The following is a 21,778-nucleotide window of genomic DNA, read 5'->3' on the forward strand; positions in this document are numbered from 1 at the left end:
CAGTACCCTTTCGATGTTAATGTGACTTTAAAAAAAAAACTAGTGTTAATGCGATGAGATAACTATACGCACCCTCCTGCCAAGTGATGAAAAGCTGTCTAGAAGCAGAAATATATTGCGACGTTATCCAGGGTACGGAAAGATTCTAAGGGAACTTTACATGAGGACTAGGATTTGACAGTTTTGCTACAATATCAGGGGTACTGAACCCGCGATGATATTTTCCCACGAGAAAGGATCGAAAGCGGTACCCAGTTCAGTACCCATTGTTAACGTGACTTTTGTTGTTGTTGTTGTTTTTGTTGTTTAGAAATGCCTAGTGTTAATACGATTAGATAACTATGAGCACCCTTCTGAGAAGTGGTGAAAAGCTGTCTAGAAGCAGAAATATGTTTGACGTTATCGCGGCTAGGAAAGGTTCGAAGCGAACTTTACATGAGGAGTAGGGTTTCGCAGTTTTGCTACAATATCGGGGTATTGCACCCCGAACCCACACCCTGGCTACGCCACGGCTATGCTCAAGATACGGAACATGAAGCCGACAAGTCGTTGTCATGTCAAGCATTGAAAGCTTACTGGGAAGTTATTTTGTGTGCTTCAGCTACGACCTCTGGACACCGTATTTCAGGTACCGTTGTGTCTAAAGCTGTGTACCAGTATGACATCGCTACGACTTGGTACCAACCCGGTTCCGACCAAGAGACCAACGGACGTCGTCACCCATGCTGAACAAACTCAACATATCGGCACGAGGCTCGCATTTGTGGTTTCACCACTACGCTCGCTTCCTCAGAGCTCTAAGGGATTTCACCCCACGATTAAATTCACTTGCACGACTTCGCACGGCGCCGTGAACTTCGTAGACCTCACCATGTCCGTCATATCCTCCTAACTGCGGACAAGTGTACGAGGGGTGTTCAAGTCTCCTGAGTGTGCAAATGTATCGCGCTACTCCTTTTCGTCATTTTCACACGCGACAGGCCTCTGCGTTCACCACTGGTGGTCCAAAGTTTGTGCAAAACAGAAGACACGTGCTGGACAAGATGGCCGACAACGAGGTAAGCGCGCACATCAAACAGCGAATTGTCACGAAGTTTCTCGTGAATGACGGCGTAAAGTCATCTGAAATTCACAGAAGACTTCAGGCTCAGTATGGCCACGATACACTTAGCCGCAGCAAAGTGCTTGAGTGGTGCAAACAGTTCCGAGACGGCCGTACATCAGTGCAGGACGATCCCGACAGGGTCGGCTCAGAGCCCAGTGTCAGAGTTCCTGAGAACATCCAACTTGTGGAGCGCCTGATCCTCAGGGACCGACGGATAACATGTTTCGAACCGGCTCGAAGGATAGACGAACGTTGAACACTATCATTCATGGACACCTCCAGTTTCGGAAAGTTGGTGCACGTTGGGTCCCGAGGCAGCTCTGTTTGACCGGCAGAGAAGTCAGGAAATATCCCAAGGGCTAAGGTACCGTTTTGACACTGAAGGACAGCCGTTCCTTGATAGGATCATCAAGTGCGATGAAACGTGGGTGCACCATTTCACTCCTGAGTCTAAACGCGCATCGAAACAGTGGAAGCATCCGCGGGCTCGCCAACTCCTAAGAAGTTCCGAAGCACCCCGTCTGCGGGTATGGTCATGGCCACGGTTTTCTGGAACAAGGCTGGCGTTGTTCATGTTGATTTTCTGCCCAGTGGTACCACCATCAATAGTCCATATTACTGCCAGGTTCTGCCTTCTGCCAGGACAATGCACGCCCGCATACCGCGCACCTCACGACACACACCTTACAGGAACTTGGCTGGGAGTTGCAGCCACATCCCCCTTACAATTCAGACCTCTCCCCCAGAGATTTCTATCTTTTCGGGCCACTGAAGGCGTTCCTTAGGGGCCGCCACTTCAGCTCCCTTACAAAAATGGGTTCGTCCTTTCAGTAGACATTCTGTGCACTTCTTGTATACCCTGTATTCTTTCTGTAGAGTGCTCCTCTGTGTACCAGACACAAAGAAAGTCTATATAACTCTTGTAGACATCTTGTGCCCCTTTTCAGCACGCAGATATTATGTGCGTTATGTATAGACTTTCTGAATACTACGTATGCATATATTCTGTGTATTATATGTAGACTTTCTGTGTACTACGCATTCAGATATTCTGAGTATTATATGTAGACTTTTATGTGTAGTTTTTATACGTAGACGTTCTCGTACCACGCATGCAGACATTCTGTGCATTACGTAAAGACTCTCTGTATACTACGTATGCAGATAATCTGTATCATATGCATTTTTTATATGTAGACTTTCTGTGTACTGCGCATACAGACATTTTGTGCATTATGTACAGACTTTCTGTATACTACATATTTAGACATTCTGTGCATTGTCTGTACAATTTCTGTATACTATGTACGCAGACACTTTGTGTATTTTATGTAGACTTTCTGTGTACGCATGCAGACATTTCCCATGTCAATTTGACAGGAATATCATTGACAAGGGTTGCGAGATTCAATGAATTCCAATGTTAGCAAATATAACATTATAACACTAGTAGTTACAAGAAATAAAATTATTACAAGTTCAACGCTGTTCTCTCCGAGCAGCCAGCAGTGGCTGAAACGAAACAAGCCTGCACCGTGGTTACATACTTAATGTATTATTAAGAAACGCATGACAGAAGTCGGATCGAACACTATAAAAACAAAGCAGGTTTGTTCTGCGCCTATACACTCAAAACAAAAACATCAAATAAGTTTTGCAAAAGTTATGCATTTAATTCCTTCGTTTAAGCGAACAAAAAAGGAAGGCCTCGGTAGCTCAGTCGGTAACGTGTTGGCTTGCGGAGCTCAAGATCGTAGGTTCAAACCCGCTCGAAGACGGTAACAGTGGGAGGTGAACATTGCTTCCGGCACCGTGTGTCGGAGATTTCTGCAACGTCAAAAGAACGCAAAATAGTCGGAATTATCCGCAATTCTATCCTGCGGCACGTGCAGACATAGCAGCATGCCGCCAACTAGCCGCTATAGGTCAACTCTAACCGCTTAACCTGCAGTCTTATGGATGGATTCGCGCTTGAATGGACAGTACAACTGTTTTAGTAGTAGCAGTAAAAGCGGTTGTACCCTTGCAGTTCAACTCATTTGAGTACAATTCTGGTTGCAACACAATTCTACCCACTCGGCTAGAAAGTCTTACCGTTTTTTTCTTAGAGTGTAGCCTTTGGTCACGTGTTGTCCACAGACTTTCTACAGAAATATGTGTACCAATTGCCTAAAGGAACGACGCAGAGAGTGAGGGTGACAGAAAGCATGCAGCTGCCCTGTATAAATGCTGTATAGTTTCTGGCTACTTTCTGTAGCCTTCGGCCACATGCTGTTTACAGACTTTCTACAGAAATGCGTGCAGCAATTGCCTACACAAAGCACGCAGAGCATGACAGAAAGGATACAGAAAGTGTGTGTAAATTCTGTGGAGCCAGGGTATCAGGAGGTGTACAGACTTTCTGCAGAAAGTGGACACATTTTTTTGTAAGGGCTGCGACGACGAGGTCAAGAATGCGGTCCGATCATGGCTGCTACGCGCCGGTAAGGATGTCCACGCTGCTCGTATGCAAGCCCTTGTGAAACGCTCGGACAAGAGCATTAGTGCAGTTGGAGATTATGTTGAAAAATAAAACTAATTTCTCGCCTGTTAGTTCATTTTGCGAAACATGAGAAGTCCCGGTTTGACTTGAACACACCTCGTATTTTACAAAGAAACTACTCCCAACTACCTTTACACTCACTACGTCACTCGACGATGCCTCATTCTGTCCTACCCATCTGACGATGGGCATTCGCTCCGAACGTCTCTGATCTCTTCCTCCCCTCTTTCGTATACCAGTCTTTTAATCTTTCTGTGTTTGTTTACCTGGCGGTCTCTTTGGATATATGGAATAATGGGTTGCCTCGTAGTCAGGACCGAAGTCGTACGGTGTCTAAAAACTTCATTTCAGGTTAGATCGTCCGGGCCTGGATTTGGTCATGGCTCGAGTAGTTTTACCAAAGCGAGAGGGCAAGACCCTACCTGATTTAGAGACACTGAAAGTGCGGATCTAAAGTGTTGGCATTCTGAGCAATGGAAAAGGATGTGCTCGAAGTCTTCCAGATCGCCGCAGTGACGGCATCTAGGAAGGTCAACTTGCTGCAAACTGTGAAAATCACATCGGGCCTTATGCGATTAACAAACGCGGCGCCCTTGCGAGAGGTATTTCGTGCCATCCGTATTTGCACTGATCGTATCGTTCTTTGGTACACATATTACTGTAATGTAATACAGTAATACTGTAATGGGTTCTTTTTATTCCTTATTTGTTCTGTTTCTTTCTCTTTTTTTTTCTTTCTTCAAAGCTATGTAAGTGCATAAATACTGGTGTTAATGACTGTCTCCCATCTACCAAGGACGGCCCACATGCCAAAAGGCACAAGCCATCCTGTTTCGGTTTCATTGTGTAAAACCAATGGAATAAAGTTTATTATTATAATTATTATAATCATTATCATCATCATCATCCAGAAAGCGAGCGTTGGAAGCATAGATGAGGGGAGAATCGCAGTTGTCAAGTGACTGGGAGTTACTGAACAAATATGATGGTTCACTCGCACGTTCTGCATTGCCTAGCTTATCAATTACAAACGCTTCAATGTTCTACTGAAACAGAGACCTGTATCGGCTTGTTCGTACAGGTTTCGAAAAATGCGCGAGAGGTGTTGTTCTTCAGCCTGACACCCTAGCGGCGAGGGGGAGTGATGGGGTGGACGACCGGAAGAGAACAGAGTAGAGTCGACTGGGAAGAGGGGCACGATACTACACTCTAAGAAAAAAGGGAGTTCGTGTGACTCCCCTAGGGGAAGTTCGTGCCACATACATACCCCCCTGCCACACCCTGCCACATACATACCCTCCCTCTCCTGGGGTAACTATGACTGCAGCAAGGCAGTAGGGTCATTTGATGCCATCAATAGGAGTCATTTCTCCCACTGGCATGGATCTGTTTGACTCCTACCGGCATCAAGTGACCCCATGGGGGGAGTCAATTGATGCTCCAGGGAGTGGGGAGACGTTCCACCCTCACAAAAAAAAAATCACCAAAACGAAGCACCTTTGTAATAAATTCTGTTTCCCTGCAGTACTCGCTAACGGCACCAGTTCTGGACCTGAACGTACAAATATAAATTCCCTTTGATCACTCACATCAAGGTGCACTGACAGTTAGAACATACAGTTTGACAAGTCACCGAATGGTTTTTGACTACAGGCTTAAGATCAGAGCTTTTTATTCCTTTGACTATTAGCACTCCATTGAGGCAAGATATCAGCAACCTATTGCAGCGACTACGTTACACACGCTTTGCTCTTTAAATTGCCAGGAATTGCGACATAATTTATTCATGCGTGATCAACTACTGTGAGCCGCAATGGTCGCCGCCCGCATCTCTCTCTCAGGATGTACGCAATTTTGCTAGAATAGCCAGCGAGTTGTCCGTCGTCAAAGGACTACTCCTGAGGGGATCTCGTTTCGTCATCGCTGGGACACTTCGTAATGAAATCCTTGCCGACCTGCACACCGGACATCAATGCATCGAGAGGTCAAGAGCACGAGGGTCGGCATGGTGGCCAGGTATCAGCATGCAATTGCAACACTATAGGCTAGTTCAACACATACAGCGCTTCGCTTTATAGCGCTAGAAAATAGCTCTCAAAATGTAGCGCTGTTTATCCGCTTGCCGTTCTCATACACAATCGAGTACAGAGCGCTATCCTGCTGCAGTCACGAAAATCTCGTTGCGACGTGATGCACTGGTATTACCGTGATTGTTCGCTGTCCGCGTCGCGTATGCGCAGCATGAAGGCGGATGACACTTTCGATGCTGCGATCGCGATACCGGACTATATTAACCAAACAGCCATGCATTGGGAGATGCCATTTTCCCGTCGTCGTCACCTTCCCGCCTGGCTGCTTCGAGTGATCGGAAGCAAAACAAACCCCAACTTCCGCGACGTCACGGCTGAAAGAAGCTCACGATTGGTTAACGCAGACTCACCGCTCAAAATAGAAAAGATGACGGCGGCTCTACTTCGACAAGAGCGGTTTTATAGCGGTTCGCGGCAATGCGAGGAGGAGAATATAGCGCAATTTTCTAGCACTACGTAGCAAAGGGCTACATGTGGGAACTGGCCTTATATACAAAGGTGTCCTACTTGCCAATCCTCGGTTCCTGTCAGGCAACGACATCGTGCAATTAACCTTGAGCCCTTACTTCCCACGGAGCAACGGACAGGTTGAGCGGACAGTGCAAGCTTCAAAAGCACTGCTGTCGAAGAACCAGCGAGTCCACGGCGCGCTTCTGGCTCATCGGACCACTCCAGGTGCTTGTGGCTACCCACTGGCTGAGCTCCTCATGGGGAGACGCCACAAGTGCAACGTTCCCGTAGCACCGAAGTCACTCGTACCCAAATGACCAGACTTCCGCAGGTATCGGCGCAGAGATAAACAACAGCAGAGAACTCAAGGTACACGTTGCAATGCACGACCCAGAGTAGTGGCCCGTCCACAATTGAGGGACAAAATGGCGGTACGAATCTTTGGAGGCGCCGCCACTCAAGGCACGATAGCGACTCAAGCCAACGCACCCAGGGCATATACAGGGTGTTTTTGCTTATCTGCAACAGATTTTCATAACATGGGGAGTTGCTTAGGGCGGTTTTAGTTTTCCCATTGGAGTAGTCGACGGGGCTACTACTAGGAAACCAGTTTTTTTTTTCACAATTAGGGGACTAATTAACAGTGACATTTTCATCAACCTTTTAATTATTGACATGAGGGAGCACATTGCAATTGCAATATTAAAGGCAGATCACCACGTGATCCACTCGAACCACTGATGAAGCACTAAAGTGATATCAGCGCGTGCTATAGACCCAAGTATTTCACCTCGGCCGTCCGCTGAAAACAGAAAGTGATCGCCAAAAGAGCGACGGTGGGCTTCATGGGCGATGTTGGCAAACCCTTATCGCGGTATGTTTCACGATTTTTGCTTTGTTTTTCTTTTTTCTTCCTTTCGTTCCCTCCCCAAGCAGCACAATGCACTGAAAGTCGAGTGCAATAGGGGTGGTCGGTATCTGTCTTATCAGCGCTCTTTAGCTTCATGAGTCTGTTCAAGGCCTTCCACCTACCCGTCCACCCCCATTGCGCTCGACTTTCAGTACATTGTGCTGCTTGGGTCATGTGTTCGCAGTCGCTTGCAGTACGAGTAATTTCATACTGCAGAACACGGCTCCCCGGTACGATAAGCGCTGATAGTGGTGAATCCCAAAGGCTCATTTCAAGAAAAAACGAAAAAGAAAACAAATATAGTGAAACATTACGTTTTTCTGTGACGCTAAGTGATGGCGGGGATATCGACGTCATCGTCGCTCTTTTGGCGATCACTTGAGGTGCGGAAGAGACGGCAGAGCTCAAGTAATTAGGTCTGTGGCGCGGGCCCCGATTACTTTCGTGCTTCGTCAGCGGTTCGAGCGCATCGTGTGAAGCTCAGCCTTTAATATTACAATTGCAATCTTCTCCCTAAAGTCGTTAATTAAAAAGTTGAAATATCTCTGTTAATTAGTCCCCCAATTGAGAATAAATACGGCTTCCAACTACGTAGAAGCCCTGTCGAGTAATCCAATGGCGAAAGTAAAAGCGTCCTAAGGGAACTCGCCTTTATATGAAAATGTGTTGCACATAAGAGGAAACACCCTGCATAGTACGCACTGCGACCGACCTCCAGAGGCGGACACGACAGCACCTGCAGGAAGTTTTTCCAGAGTCACCAACGACGTCTTCACAACAAGACGCTCCAGCGCAAACGGCCCCACACCTAGTACATCGCTCCGTGGTGGTGCAAACTCGGTCCGGGCGAATTGTAAGGAAGCCCGAACGCCTCGGTTTCGAGGTCCGTAAATAACAGCACAAATGTAGAGGAGGTTTGACTGTACGAATGAATGTAGAGGAGGTAGAGGAGGAGGAAATTGACTTAAGATGACAGACTCGATGGCGAGAACTTATTGATATTCAGGGATGGAGTCAACGTGGCGCAAGGGCCCAGACGACAGCCCGAAGTGCAGCGAAGAGAAATGGAATAACGTAAACCAGAAGAGTACTTTTAGCAGTGACCTGCGAAAAGACACACCTGTAAGGGGCACAGGACGCACTCGCTGCTCATAAAGGCACAGTAGCAGAAGGCAAACAATGACTGTGTATTCTGGCACCACCTGTTAGTCGTTGAACCAACTGTGCCGTGAAAACTGTCAGCCAGGCTGCAGGCTGTCGGGAAGCACTGGGGTATCGCTGTACCTAACACACTTACATTCGTTTCGCACCACTCGTTCTTCCCCTGGTGTCAGCGGTCCCAAAAAATCGAGGTCGCGTCGCTGATAGCCTTCAAATCCTCAGTTTCGGACATCACGCAACTGGAGAACACCTATCGTCTCCGAAGCAGTAGCAGACGCACCGGCCTGCGCGGTGTTGCTCACCTCGATCATGTGATCCCAGGTCGAATAAGGAGCGTCCCTACCACTCACATCACATAGTGATGCGAGTGGCGGTGCTCATCACGTGTCTATCGTGAAGGGAAGGATGGTGTTTCGCGATTCCGGGGGCTATTGCAGGCCTCTCAATTTCGCTACGCTTGTACTAATTGTGGGAAAACCGCTTGCGGGTGCCTGACATTCCATACCGACCAAAAACAGAGATACACTTGTGCGCCTCAGACCTGCTCCTTTAACATATGCAGCCAGTTGTTTGAATCTTCGCCCACATGAATTTAAAGAAAAAAGAATGAATTGCGCATGCTTACGATACTTGGCACGGAGCTCTGTATGGCGATGGCCGATATCAAAATCTGTCGTGATTCCGGTGGAATAGGTATTCGGCTGCACGTGGGAATGAAAGAGCGTGTAGGTGAATGAAAGAGCCGCACACAACTTTGTTGCAAGAAAGAAAATATGTTTATTAATGCAAGTCACAATATGATTAGAGCACAGTGCAGTGCAGAGCTGTTTCACGGGGTAGTCGACAGACGTGTAGCTGCTGCTGCCAATGAGTACGTCGGAACATAGATGCGGATGCTGTTCCACAGGCTACATCTAATCAAACTTGTCATGCGTGGATGCCCTATTGGAAAAACGTCTTGATGTTACCCCAGAACTGCCTGTGGCTCTTCTGAGGTTACCTCAAGAACTCTTGAGGCTCTACCTCAGGACCTCAGACCCGGCTGTGGTTCTTCTAATGTTACCTCAAGAAATTCTGAGGTTCTGCCTCAGGACCTCTGACCTCGCTTTGGCTCTTTTGAGGTAACCTCAAGAAATTTTGAGGTTCTACCTCAGAACCCCACACCTTGCTGTGGTTCTTTTAAGGTTCCGCCTCAAGGCCTCTGACCAGGCCGTAGCTCTCCTACGGCTACCTCAGCGAATCTTGAGACTCAACATAGGGCCTCACACCTTGCTACACCTTATACCCCTGTCAGACGGGCGCACTTACGGCCTTAACGGTCACGGCCGTAAGTGCATACTGTCATTAACTCCTTGCCAGACGGGGTGCAATACGGCCTTTGCGACAAAATTGAGATAGAAGGGCAATGGCGTTCCCGCAAGACAGTTTACGGCATTCCATCGAAACTGCCCAAGCCTCGTCACCAAGCGGCATAAAAGCAGGATTTCGCAGATTTAATTCAATTCGAAATAAAATGTGTTTTACCCGACGTAATGTTGTCATCTTTTTTTTTTCGTGTTTTTCTGGCATTTTTGCACTTTGCTTCGCTTTTTATCGCGTCGGTACAGGTGTTAAGTTCGTAGTGACACCCTGGAACCACTGCACGCGGCATCGCACCGCGTCGTCTGCATTCAAAAAGTCGGATGCCACTCAAAAAAAAATATCAAAAGCACTTCAAAGCAAATGTACTTTGCTGTTGTATTTTCAAAATACCAACAAAACGTTGTTTTCGTGTACTCTCAGTAAGAAAAAAACGTGACTTCACTACATTACATTCAACGTTCACAGACTTGTTTATCGATGTGGACATCATCGACAAAATGGCTTCACAGATACCGTATGGCAGCTTCCCAGAGCTAAAGGACGTATCTAACTTACGGCCATTTCTGAATGCCGAAACTTTAAAGGCCGTATATGTGCCTGTCTGACAGAGGTATCACAGCCTTGGGAATTTCTGTGGGAATTTCTCTGGGGACATTTTCGTTGGAGAGGTTCGCAAGTTTTTTTGTTTTTGTTTTTGTAGAATTTAGTTTGGTGACTTGTAATTGAATTATGTTACCTTCATTAAATTGGCACGTGAATTAAGCCTACACCAAATGGTAACGCCAAAACGTGAAATATCATAAGTGTCATCCACATAGACAATCAGAAAGGCATAAAGTCAATTATATTCGGTTATAAATTAAAGCTCTGCTAGCACAAAGCGCACACAACTTGTACACCAATACGAACGTTACACAAAAATCACAATGAAAGAATTCTAAAAAGCAAGCGAGCTGGAGATTATAATTCATATTACTCAAACCCGAGGCTAGGGCACTACGAAAACAGCCGGACACTGTCCGCGTGCGTCTGTTTTCGTAGCTCCCTAGTCTCGGAGGTTTTCGTTATAAGCAAACAGAAGTCACATTACTCGTGTGAAAAATACACTAGGGATTTTTGGACGACCACTGAAAACACAATAAGCGCAATATAGGGTAAACGGTAGATTTACACGTGTATTTCTATTAGAGGCTAAAATGGATAGATAAAATTGCAAGCAGCAGTTGTTGCGATACTTTCTGCTTCTATGAGCTTCAAACAGGTTGGCGTACGCCACAATGAAATGCTGTGCAAAGAATCTACAAAAGCTGGAATATTTCGTTGCGTTTGGTTTTGGAAAAAAGAAGAAAGAAAACAACACGGAAAACATGTGTCGGTGTTGTTTTTACAGCTCCACTCAGTCGCTTCGCTCCAGAGTCCAGCCACGATCCCTATTTCTCCCTCTTTTTGCTAGGGGGTCGTACACCAAGTTCCCGCTTTTGTAACGCGGTTCTCGGAATCGCCTCCCTGTGTTTAGAGCAGTTACGCGCCAGCTTCCATGGCATACGTGTGTATTTGCTTCGTCCTGTGTGCCGCTTATTAATAAGGTGTCGAGATGACGTGTGTATACGTGAGACATTCGAGTTGTTGCTTCTGTGGACGACGTGAGGAATTTTTCGGAAGACAACGATCGCACAGATTTTCAATCAGGACACGGAATATCCAGTGCACGCTATTTTCCGGAGGGTGGGCGAGAAAACCCGTGGAAGCTTCTTTCTGGAAGGTACGTGAAGGAAATTTTCTTGTATATAGTTTGTGCTGTATGTGTGTGCGTGCGTGTGTGTGTCTTGTTTTAAAGGAAAAAAAAATATGCTCTAATACCTTGTCAATGGAAAGTGACACTTTAGAAGTTGATGTAACTTTGAATTTCTAGAATTTGTGATACCGTATTTTCAGATTCCCTACGATGCATTTCAGACCGATTGTATGTCGCGTGACACAATCGCGACATACAATCGGCACTATATAGGCACTCAGGATATCGCCAAGGCCTGCAGCGAACGAAAGCGGATAGGAAAACCATCAAGGCGTGAGCCAGAACCGCAACAAACGCAGGATAATGTGAGTGTTTACATATCTTGAACGGTATATTATCGGCACCAAATTTCTGTCCTTCTGTTGCTTTTCATTCGACAACGTGCCTGAGCGTGCTGCTCACCACACTGCTCATCCCTCTGGTTTGACAAGCATTTATCGTTATTTTTGCTTGTTGAAAACGTATACGCATATTCTTGGTATGCATAGGGCTGGTAAGCCTATTTGGAGACTCTAGGTATGCCTGTGGTCACAACCGTCTACGTTTTGAGTATGGGGTAGTTTCATTTTAAATCGAACAACGTGTAAAAGGCGTATTTTTTAATTCGCCTAGAAAAAATATATGTTAGATGACAGCTCAAACGACTCAAATCGCGCCACGTGCGACGCTCGTGCGTGGAGTAGTTTCAGCGTGGGAGAGGAGGAAAGTCTGAGGCTGCTTGAGCGCGCTTTCTTCTGGACCAACTTTGACAGGATCTAGCACCGCTGATTTTTTGCCTAGGAACTGGAGGTCTTTTGTGATTGTATGCTGCACCATAGACACTGTCGACAGCCACCCACGGAATTCTGCGGGCCACAGATTTTCTGTTAAAAAATGCCAAACTTGGCGTAAACGTTCAAAAAGGACAAACTTTGTTACCAATTTGCTTCATGACGGAACGTCTGAGGACATCGAGCTTAGTGCCATTCGATAGGACGTTGAAAGAACTTTCGTGCTGTATAAAGTACATTTTTCTCAGTCCAGTGCTTTCTGTGTTATTAGCTTGAGAATCGCACATGGTAGGCGAAAATTGCAAATGTTGCATCTCAATTTTCTCAAAAATGCCATCTTCGACTTCCTTGATTATTTTTGAAAAGGTGGCGTCATGTCTCTACTTTAGACCTCAAGTGAGACAATCTTTCAGTTTTACATGACAGCGCGCAGCGATTTTTTTGGTCAGGCATGGTCCACGAGACTGCAACCTTGCGCGCCCCATTTACGAGCACGCGACCTTCAACCTCTTCTTTGCTACAGGTCTCCCGCTGACGGAGTAATCAATGACCGCACTTCGTGAGCTTGTTGTAGTATCCCCAGAGCATTACTTCACGTTTACCCAATGGTCTCCCAGATCCGTCAGGCATATTCAAACCGTGGGAAAGTACATGAGTTGCCTGTGCGCCCTTGACGAGAAGCCCTACACCGCGAACTTACCGACAAAGTAGTGAGAAGAAACGAAGCGCTTCGTAAAGATCTTTATCCAGTGGTTACATCGTAGCTTTTGTTTCAAGTTGCCGCCAGTCCCCCAGGCAGTGTGAAATTCACATCCTTTTCATTGGTGAAAACGTTGTGGAAGTCTCGAAAACCGTAAAATGTGCCTATTGCGAGACCCCTGCAGATCATGGCTGCCACCATTGGATTAGTATCATCCGAAAGCTTTACAGGACCTTTCACATGATATGAAGTGACTGGGTTCAAGCGCATTTTTCGTCCGCCGAAAACCACGAGTGGTACGCGAAAATTTTGCATGTTCGATCTTATTTCTAAAACGCCAGGATATTTTTCACGATTTATTTCACAGGGGCAGAATTATGCCTGTACTTTGGGCTGCTGGTAATGTAGGTACCTTTTCTCTTTTTGATTGAGACGCTGTGCTACCTTTCCGTGGAGCGATTTTTCCACACAAAGGCGCTCCTCGTATGTTTACGAGCGCGCTTTGCTTCGTAGTCTTTGCTTTGTAATTTATTGCCCAGATGTTGCATTCTGTACTTATTTTGCACTTATGGTACGTATGTTTATTTTTTCCTTTGGAGACGCAGGGCAATATTTTCGTGGGCGCCTTGAACTTGCTATTACGCACTTTCATGGGAGTCGCACGCACAACGTGTGCGTATGCACGTGCGCATATTCACTATTCTCCCGCACATGTGCTTGAGGCAATGCACATACGCACGCTATGAGGCTGTCGTGCGAGTTAATATTAGGAAGCCAGAACTACGGCCACAGAGGACAGAAAGTTACAACACGTGAGAATACAAATTTGTGGCCGCCTGGTTGCAGCCGTCTCTTAGCTTTAGCGCAATAAGTGATAGTTCCGAAGCTGTGCATGCTACCTTTAAGTTTTATGCCCCGTCCCAAACAGAACAAAACTTCCCGGGGTGTTCCTGTGGATATCCTTTGACGGAAATTCGGATCTCCCTGGGAGACAGACATTTTTCCGACGGACGTCCCCCACATCTCCGAGTGGCCACGGTTCGGACTTCCCACATATATCCGTCGTTTGTCCTCACAGGATGTTACATGGAGATGTCTGGACATTGCGCGGACCTACTTATGTACATGCACACGTTGTGTGGACATACAAACATCCGTAGAGGAGAAAAACAGTTTTCATTGAAATCAGCATTTTTCTGCTTGCCATTTTGTTTTAATCCCCGCCTCCGCAACTTTTAATTTATGTTGCTCCTTTTTGTTTTTCGTACACGCCATCACGGAGAAGGAACGCAGCGTTTTAGTCAGAAAAAATATATATAACAGCTCCGACAGGACAACCCAGTCCCAGAAGCTCACTTCGAAAGGCAGTGCCATTTCCTTCCAAAGAGAGAACAGATACTATATACTGCTTGTCTCGCGAGCATCCCCATATTCCAGGTACCTTCTCGCCTGTGAATCAAAATGATGGGTGTGTTGTCTAAGCTTAATTCGATTACGCACGCATACAACAACGAAATGAGAAATAGCTCGGTGTATTAACTCGCTATCAAGACAATGTCTGTGTTTCCTACTGGTTTTGGTGAGAGACATTAAGCTGGTACATCGAAAGTCAAACTTCGCAGTGCTACATCGCCACCCGTTTCTCTCTCTCCCACAATAAATGATCCGTGTAACATCCCGACAGGGATCTAGCTCGGACAATTCTTGAAACAGCCGCGACCGGATATCCTGTGGATACAGATCCTGGGACGTCCATGTATGAGGCTCCCAGTGATATCCGACGGATATAGATTTCCGGATATGGACCTTGGGATCTGTTTCGGACGTCCACAGGAGAAAGTGTTCTGTCTGGGGTAGTGTTATTTCGGAACCACAACGAGTACTATATACAAAGCCTGTAAAACCGCTGTGATGACAGTATGTTGCTGCTCTCAAGTATAACACGTTCGCCCTCCACGAGCTGTGTCAGTGCCACCGTGGGAATCAAAATTTCAGACAGAACGACGCAGAACTAAAATACCTCGTTTCCGGTAGCCGTAGGTACCTTAAACGGTCTTCAGTAATCCTTTTTGCATTCATACGCTTGAACCCAGTCACTTTATATCATGTGAAAGGTCATATTTAAACCTATCGGATGATGCTAATCCAATGGTCGCATCCATCACCTGCAGGGGTCTCCAATGGGCACATTTTACGTTTTGCGAAACTTCCACAACGTTCTTTTACCAAAGTAGAAGAAGCCTTGTTGTGCTTGATCCTCCGGAGTCCCCGACGATGTTGACGCTCGTCCGAGTTGGTCGTCCCTTTCGTCGTTCCCGGGCTCGGATATGTTGTTCCTGCTGCCTGTCACTGATGCTACGTTCACACTACGTCAGTGAACGCCGCGAATGTCGCGAACGACGGAGATCCCGGTGAACTTGTCACGTTCACACAGCAATCCGTGAATCCCGCGGACGCCGTGAAGGTGCCGAAAGCCGCTGCGCGAGGGTAGACATTTCTTCTACTTTTGACGGGAGTGCCGGGGAAGACGCGAGTCTGGACCAATCAGCGTGCTCCGCGAGCTAGAATGCTGGGACGGGAGAACAGCGGCGTAGACAGCAAACATGGCGGATGCGTAACCTGGTCTACAAAATTCTAATCAAGGCTCTAAGGTAGCGCTAAATGTTGCACGATAGCAAACACAAGAGGAGCGGAAACGTAGATATGAAGACCGCATCATAGCAGCTGCTGAAAGAAGACGAGGAAGTAAGTGTCGACTGTGTCGAGACGTCTGTAGATGCACGTCGTCTCCTGTTCGAAGCGGGCGTCGCTTTACAGGTTGCTGTATAAAACGCAATACATATGTATTTGGAAATTGTTTTTCTGATTTATCACAACGACATTTAACGTATTACACGTGTGGAGCTTGAGTACAGTTCGAAGAATGAAACGGATCAGTTTTTGTAGTGGAGTACAGTGGTGTCAGTAGTGCCGGCATTCCCGGCGTTCGGAACACAGTGTGAACGAGACGGTCGCGAATGCAGAAAAAGCGGTGAATGAGTTCCCCGCGTTCGCGGCTTTCGATGATGTAGTGTGAACGTAGCATGACTGGAGCCCAGACTAGGTTGCCGTGATATGCGAGGGTTTATTTACAAGTTATCATACACACTGTTATTTACATGTTGGTCAAAACTCGGCTGGGGAAAAATGGAGATGTGGACTGGTAGAGTCCCCACTGCCCGAGTCCCCTTCCTTCTTGCTGCCGTATCCTTATAAAGGCCGCGCCCAACGTCGCGGTTCCTTTACTGGGTTGAACAATAACGTTGTTGTGACTCGAGCGTCCTTGGCTAAAGTGGGATTAGCGCTCGGCCGCGGGCGGACGGGGAGTATCCCGATTGTCTGTCCGCTACGGCGGACTATGACATTTCCAAACCATGACTGATTGCACTGCGAGACCCGTAGCTTTGGCAGCGCTAAACCATGGCGCCGTCGTCGTCAGGATTTTGCACTGGGGTTCCTTGTTTTCCCCCAGGCCACGTTTCCCTCGTGTTTCCCCTCCGTTCAGTAACCCTTTTCCGAGGATGCACTCAGAAATGTCCTTGCAGTGTCGGCCGCGTCATTCGGCCATTAGCTACGACCTTCACAACCAATGAAAAGGATGTGACTTTCACACTGCTTGGGGGAATGGGGGCAACCTGAAGCAAAAGCTACGAACTTACCACTGGATAAAGATCTTTACGAAGCGCTTTTTCTCACTACTTTGTCGGTATGTTCGAGGACTGGGGCTTCACGTCAAGGGCGCACAGGCAACTCATGTACTCTCCCACGGTTTGAATGAGCCTGACGGAACTGGGAGACCATTTGGTAAACGTAAAGTGATGCTCTGGGGACACTACAACAAGCTCACGCAGCGTGTTCATTCATTTCTCCGTCAGCGGGAGACCTGTAGCAAAAAAGAGGTTGAAGGTCGCGTGCTCGTAGGTGTGGCGCGCAAGGCCGCAGCCTCGTGAACCCTGCCTGACAAAAAGGCTGTACGCCGAAATAGATCTTTTAAAATAAAACATTAAAAAATCCACGCTTAAAATTCCACCCTTCGAAATCCATTTTCTGAAATAAACCGTTTAAAAATACACGTCCTCAAAATAAATGCTGTTAAAATAAATCATGGTTAGGCTTAGGAAGGTAACGCTCTGTATCAAAGTAGTGATAGCCGTATGGGCGACACGATGTTCTTTTCGGCGAAACATGCTATTATGATGTTTCTTGCGCATGTTTGTATTGTTATCAATTATATAACAACTTCGGATTTCGAAATATTCAGCTTAAAAGTGATGAGGACGATGCGCGTATGAATACAGGACACGCACACTTAATCATACCTGGGTAGTAATAGCATTATTGTAATGAAATTACAGTAATGAATTACTTTTTCTGGTAATTTGTAATGTAATGCATTACTTTTGATATTAGGTAATTTGTAATGTAATTTAATTACATTTGGGCTGTAATTTTAATGACATTACTCATTACTTTTTACAAAAGAATCGAGTGTGTGTTCTGTGTTGGCACTTGGCAGAAAGACAGTTGGGGGACTAGCGGCACTATGAACGGTGACGCACTCAATCGGCACGTGGAACGTCAATTCCCTTTGACGAGCCAGTTGGCAGGGCACCCACAAACAAACGTTGTTAGGTCAACGGTTTGTAGCCCTGGAGAACCATTGTTTGTGGGCCCCATCCTCCTGACAATCTTTCTGTTGTCGTGATACATTGTGTCTCCTTCGTCTCTACATTGTGGAACGATACGTCATACGTGGCACACTCGGGAACATGTATGCCAATAATGTTAAAGTAATGACACTGTAATGTCATTACCTTTTCGTAGTAATTGTAATGTAATTTTATTACGTTTCAGTTGCAGTAATGAGTAATGTAATTTAATTAAACTCTAACTGGAGTAATGTAATTTAATTACATTTTAGAAGTAATTTACCCAGGTATGCTCTTGATCCTTGAGTCAGCTGAGCGCTGTGGACGGATTGCGCGGCGACGGTCATTCCCACTGGTAAAAGAAAGGCCAAGAGGCGCGCACGCACACGAAAAAGAGAAACGCAAAATCAGAAAACATACCAAAGAATGGCCAAACTCTCCTGATAGTCGGCTCTATATTAGACTATATTGCACCGGTGTCGCGCGTTACTTGCACTGCTAAAACAGAACTTCACCGAATAATACGCTCCCCGGCATCCGTCATTCCGAATTATATCAGCCCCCCTCCCCCTTTTCTAAGTTGGCAAAACTGGTCACGGAACACATACAGACAGACGACCTACTTCCGGTGTATCGAAATCCTCGTTCACAGTTATAACCCTGGCTAGCCCCAAGCGCGAGGAGGGTACTATTTTCCGCGGCGGACGTAGAGCCGTCGGCTGTCCACAAATCAGGGACGATGGATGTTAAAAGATTTATTTCGAAGCGTTTATTCTTCAAAGTTTATTTTTCGGAGTTTATTTCGACAGCGTGGATTTTCTCACGATTTATATTGAAGAGTTTATTTTGCAAATTTGATATTTAAGAGATTTATTTTTCAACGTTTTATTTTTACATGATTTATTTCGGCGTCATCCCTACAAAAAAATCGCTGCGCGTCTCTCGGGTAAAAATAAAAGGTTGTCTCGCTTGGCGTCTAAAGTAGAGGCATGACGCCACCTTTTCAAAAATAATCAGGGAAATCGAAGATGACATTTTTGAGAAAATTGAGATGCAACATTGGCAATTTTCGCCTACTATGTGCGATTCTCAAGCTAATAACACAAAAAGCCCTAGACTGAGAAAAATGAACTTTATACAGCACGAAAGGTCTTTTAACGGCCTATCCAATGGCACTAAGCTAGATGCCCTCAGACGTTCCGTCATGAAGGAAATTGGTAACAAAGTTTGGCCTTTTTGAACGTTTACGCCAAGTTTGGCATTTTTTAACAGAAAATCTGTGGCCCTCAGAGTTCTGTGGGTGGCTGTCGACAGTGTCTATGGTGCAGCCTATAATCACAAGAAACCTCCAGTTCCTAGGCATAAAATCAGCGGTGTTAGATCCCGTCAAAGTCGATCCAGAAGAAAGCGCGCTCAGGCAGCCTCAGACTTTCCTCCTCTTCCTCGCGGAAACCCCACGCACGAGCGTCGTACGTGGTGCGATTCGCTTCGTTTGAGCTGCCCTCTAATATACATTTTTTCTGGGCGAATTAAAAAATACGACTTTCATCCGTTGTTCGATTTAAAATGAAGCTACCCTATGGCAATTTACCCTAATGAACTTCTATAGTTTTGTCACTGCGTGGGGCGAATTACTTTCGTAGATGAAGACATGCTCACTCAATTTGGTAATCACTATTCGGTATTTCGTGTGTTATTTTGTATTACCTCTTTGGTTATCGTACCTGAACTGAATTTTATTTTTAGGTGCATAGTGCATACCTCCAGTGCTTCAAGAGCAGAGCGGAGGAAGGCAAAGAACCCAGAAATAAAATGAAGAGAGTCTCGACATTGAACGACAAATTAAAGTGTCGCAATACCAATAAAAAGTCTTTGAACACGAAGTCTGGCTACGGCCGTTCTGTGTTGTACATGTATTGAGGTCCAATTTGTGGAAACCTCAGGCCCTCATGTAACCGCAGGGCCTCCAACTCTGAGGCAGCCTCTAGACCCCAGTAAACCACTAATATCCCTAGGGCATCCCTACAAGGTCGTGAACGTCCTGAATATCTGGACATTCATGCGATATCTGTGGGATGTTCCAGGACGACATTCGCATTTCGGTTTTACCTGGTGAATAACAGATGTCTCAGGTACGTCTGCAGGATATTGCGCTTTGGATGTTTGAAAGGAGTAGCCTGCAGTTCCCTGGGATAACCTGGAAGATCCGATATACTAGATTTTGGGCACTAATTGAACGTCAGAGGAATATCGCCAGCACTTCGTCTGGAGATATACGGATAAATACGGTTATGTTTGACGCGTTCTGACAGCAACGTTTTTCTTCTGCTTAGAGCAAGCAAAAACGTTTCTGAACCTTACTAGATATCGGGGAGCAAGTAGAATCATTATGTATTTCTATCATTCGCGTGCCGCTGGGCGTACAACGTACGAAACACTCGTGAAGAAACAGAGGAATTTCATCACTTTTACAGCTCTACTCAGCAGGTAATCATATTTTAGAGAATAGCTTGAATTAGGTTGGAAGGAATGTCAGAAAGGCTATTTGTTATACCTTGACTCTGCAGATACCTGAGCTACTTGCAAAGACAGCCCCTTTCACCGTAACAAATGTTTTACGCCCAATACACTTAGAATGAACGTGCCCCAACAACTTGTACTTCAGTATATGCTCCGGCCTCCGGCCATTTCGCCAAGAGAGGCCACTGCGAATGATCTGGTCTCCCTTCAAATCCGCGCTCGCTGTGGAGGGGGCAAAAAGGGAGCCTGCTGTTTTTTTAGCGTTTTTCTTTTTTGGGGGGGAGAGCATCTTTAACAATGACACCTTAAATAATAACCTTGGGCTGTGAATTATACTATTATATTTACTAAACGGTAGGAACAACTTATTTATTTACACATGGTAAACAAGACTTTCGTGAACGAGACTGCACTTCTTCAGGTTACAAAAATATTTTTGTAACCTGAAGAAGTGCAGTCTCGTGCACGAAAGTCTTGTTTATCATGTCTAAATAAATAAGTTGTTCCTACCGTTTAATATCACTCTTTGATTTACTCACCACCGGCAACTTGACATCGCCTTTTTTTTCTGCCTTCGTATCTTCTATTATATTTACACTTATATTATATTTTATTTTCTTTATTATTATATTTTTATACTTATATTATACTATAATACTATACTGATCAAAGTACACACAGTATCAAAACTACTCCCTTCCTACACCTCTACCGGTTCGTTTGGTTTCCACTCATCTACGTTCGCTACTGACGATCCGATGGCCTCAGGAGCTAAGCAACCCGTCCTCTGTTTCTCACATGTCGCACTCCTAGGGGATAGCTGTTACAAGTACACACACGAACACATCCCGCACGGAGAGCACGGACCTCACATACACTTCTCAAGCGGCGCAAGAATACGAGACATCATGACACATGTAACCTCCGCCCCACCGAACATCACGCACTTCATACTCCACGTAGGGACCAACGACATCGCACGGTCGACAGCACAACATGTCAGCCAGGAATTCGAAACACTAGTTTCCTTCATCACAAACAACAGACCAGGCGCTGAAATAGTACTGCCAACGATACTTCCCCGAAGACAGAACAAACACCGAGCATACATATACCAGGACACATGGCTACACGAGTTCAACAGGAAGGCGCGCGCTGACAAGAACCACCTCATCCACATGCGTCAGGTACACACCAACGTTATGGTTATCACACACGCAGCTTTCGAATACCACGCTGAAGCACATCTCGCTCGGGACGGCATCCACCCAAACCACGCAAGCATACGAGCTATGGCACACAACATCAAACACCTAATGGTCCATAGATGCCGTCCTGCACTGACAAACGCTCAAACACAACATCCTCAACCAGCTTACACTTGCCAGCATCGCAAACACGCCAGAACACACGATGGCATCAAAGAGGACCACAGCGACCACTGCACGCACGCGGCAAACGACAACACTCTAAACACAACCCGCACACACACAAAGTTCACCCAAACTGTGACACGGAAGACCACAAGCACGCAAACACAGACAGATGACATCGAGGAACACAGCGAGTGTCCACAGCCACTGACCCCACAGCCACCGACCCCACAGACACGACGCACGCGCACATCACGCAGAGAACACCGTTGACTATCTAATCACCAGCCTACCATGCAGTCAACGAACTTT

General features: G+C 46.1%; 1 protein-coding gene across 3 annotated transcripts in view; it reads left to right on the forward strand.

The window, feature by feature from the left end:
* LOC135396044 (phospholipid scramblase 2-like) overlaps positions 1-21,778 on the forward strand; it is a 194,294-nt gene that overhangs the window by 72,499 nt on the left and 100,017 nt on the right. The window lies entirely within an intron of this gene.

This window comes from Ornithodoros turicata, chromosome 5, assembly GCF_037126465.1.
Source record: "Ornithodoros turicata isolate Travis chromosome 5, ASM3712646v1, whole genome shotgun sequence".
NCBI classification, from domain to species: Eukaryota; Metazoa; Arthropoda; class Arachnida; order Ixodida; family Argasidae; genus Ornithodoros; species Ornithodoros turicata.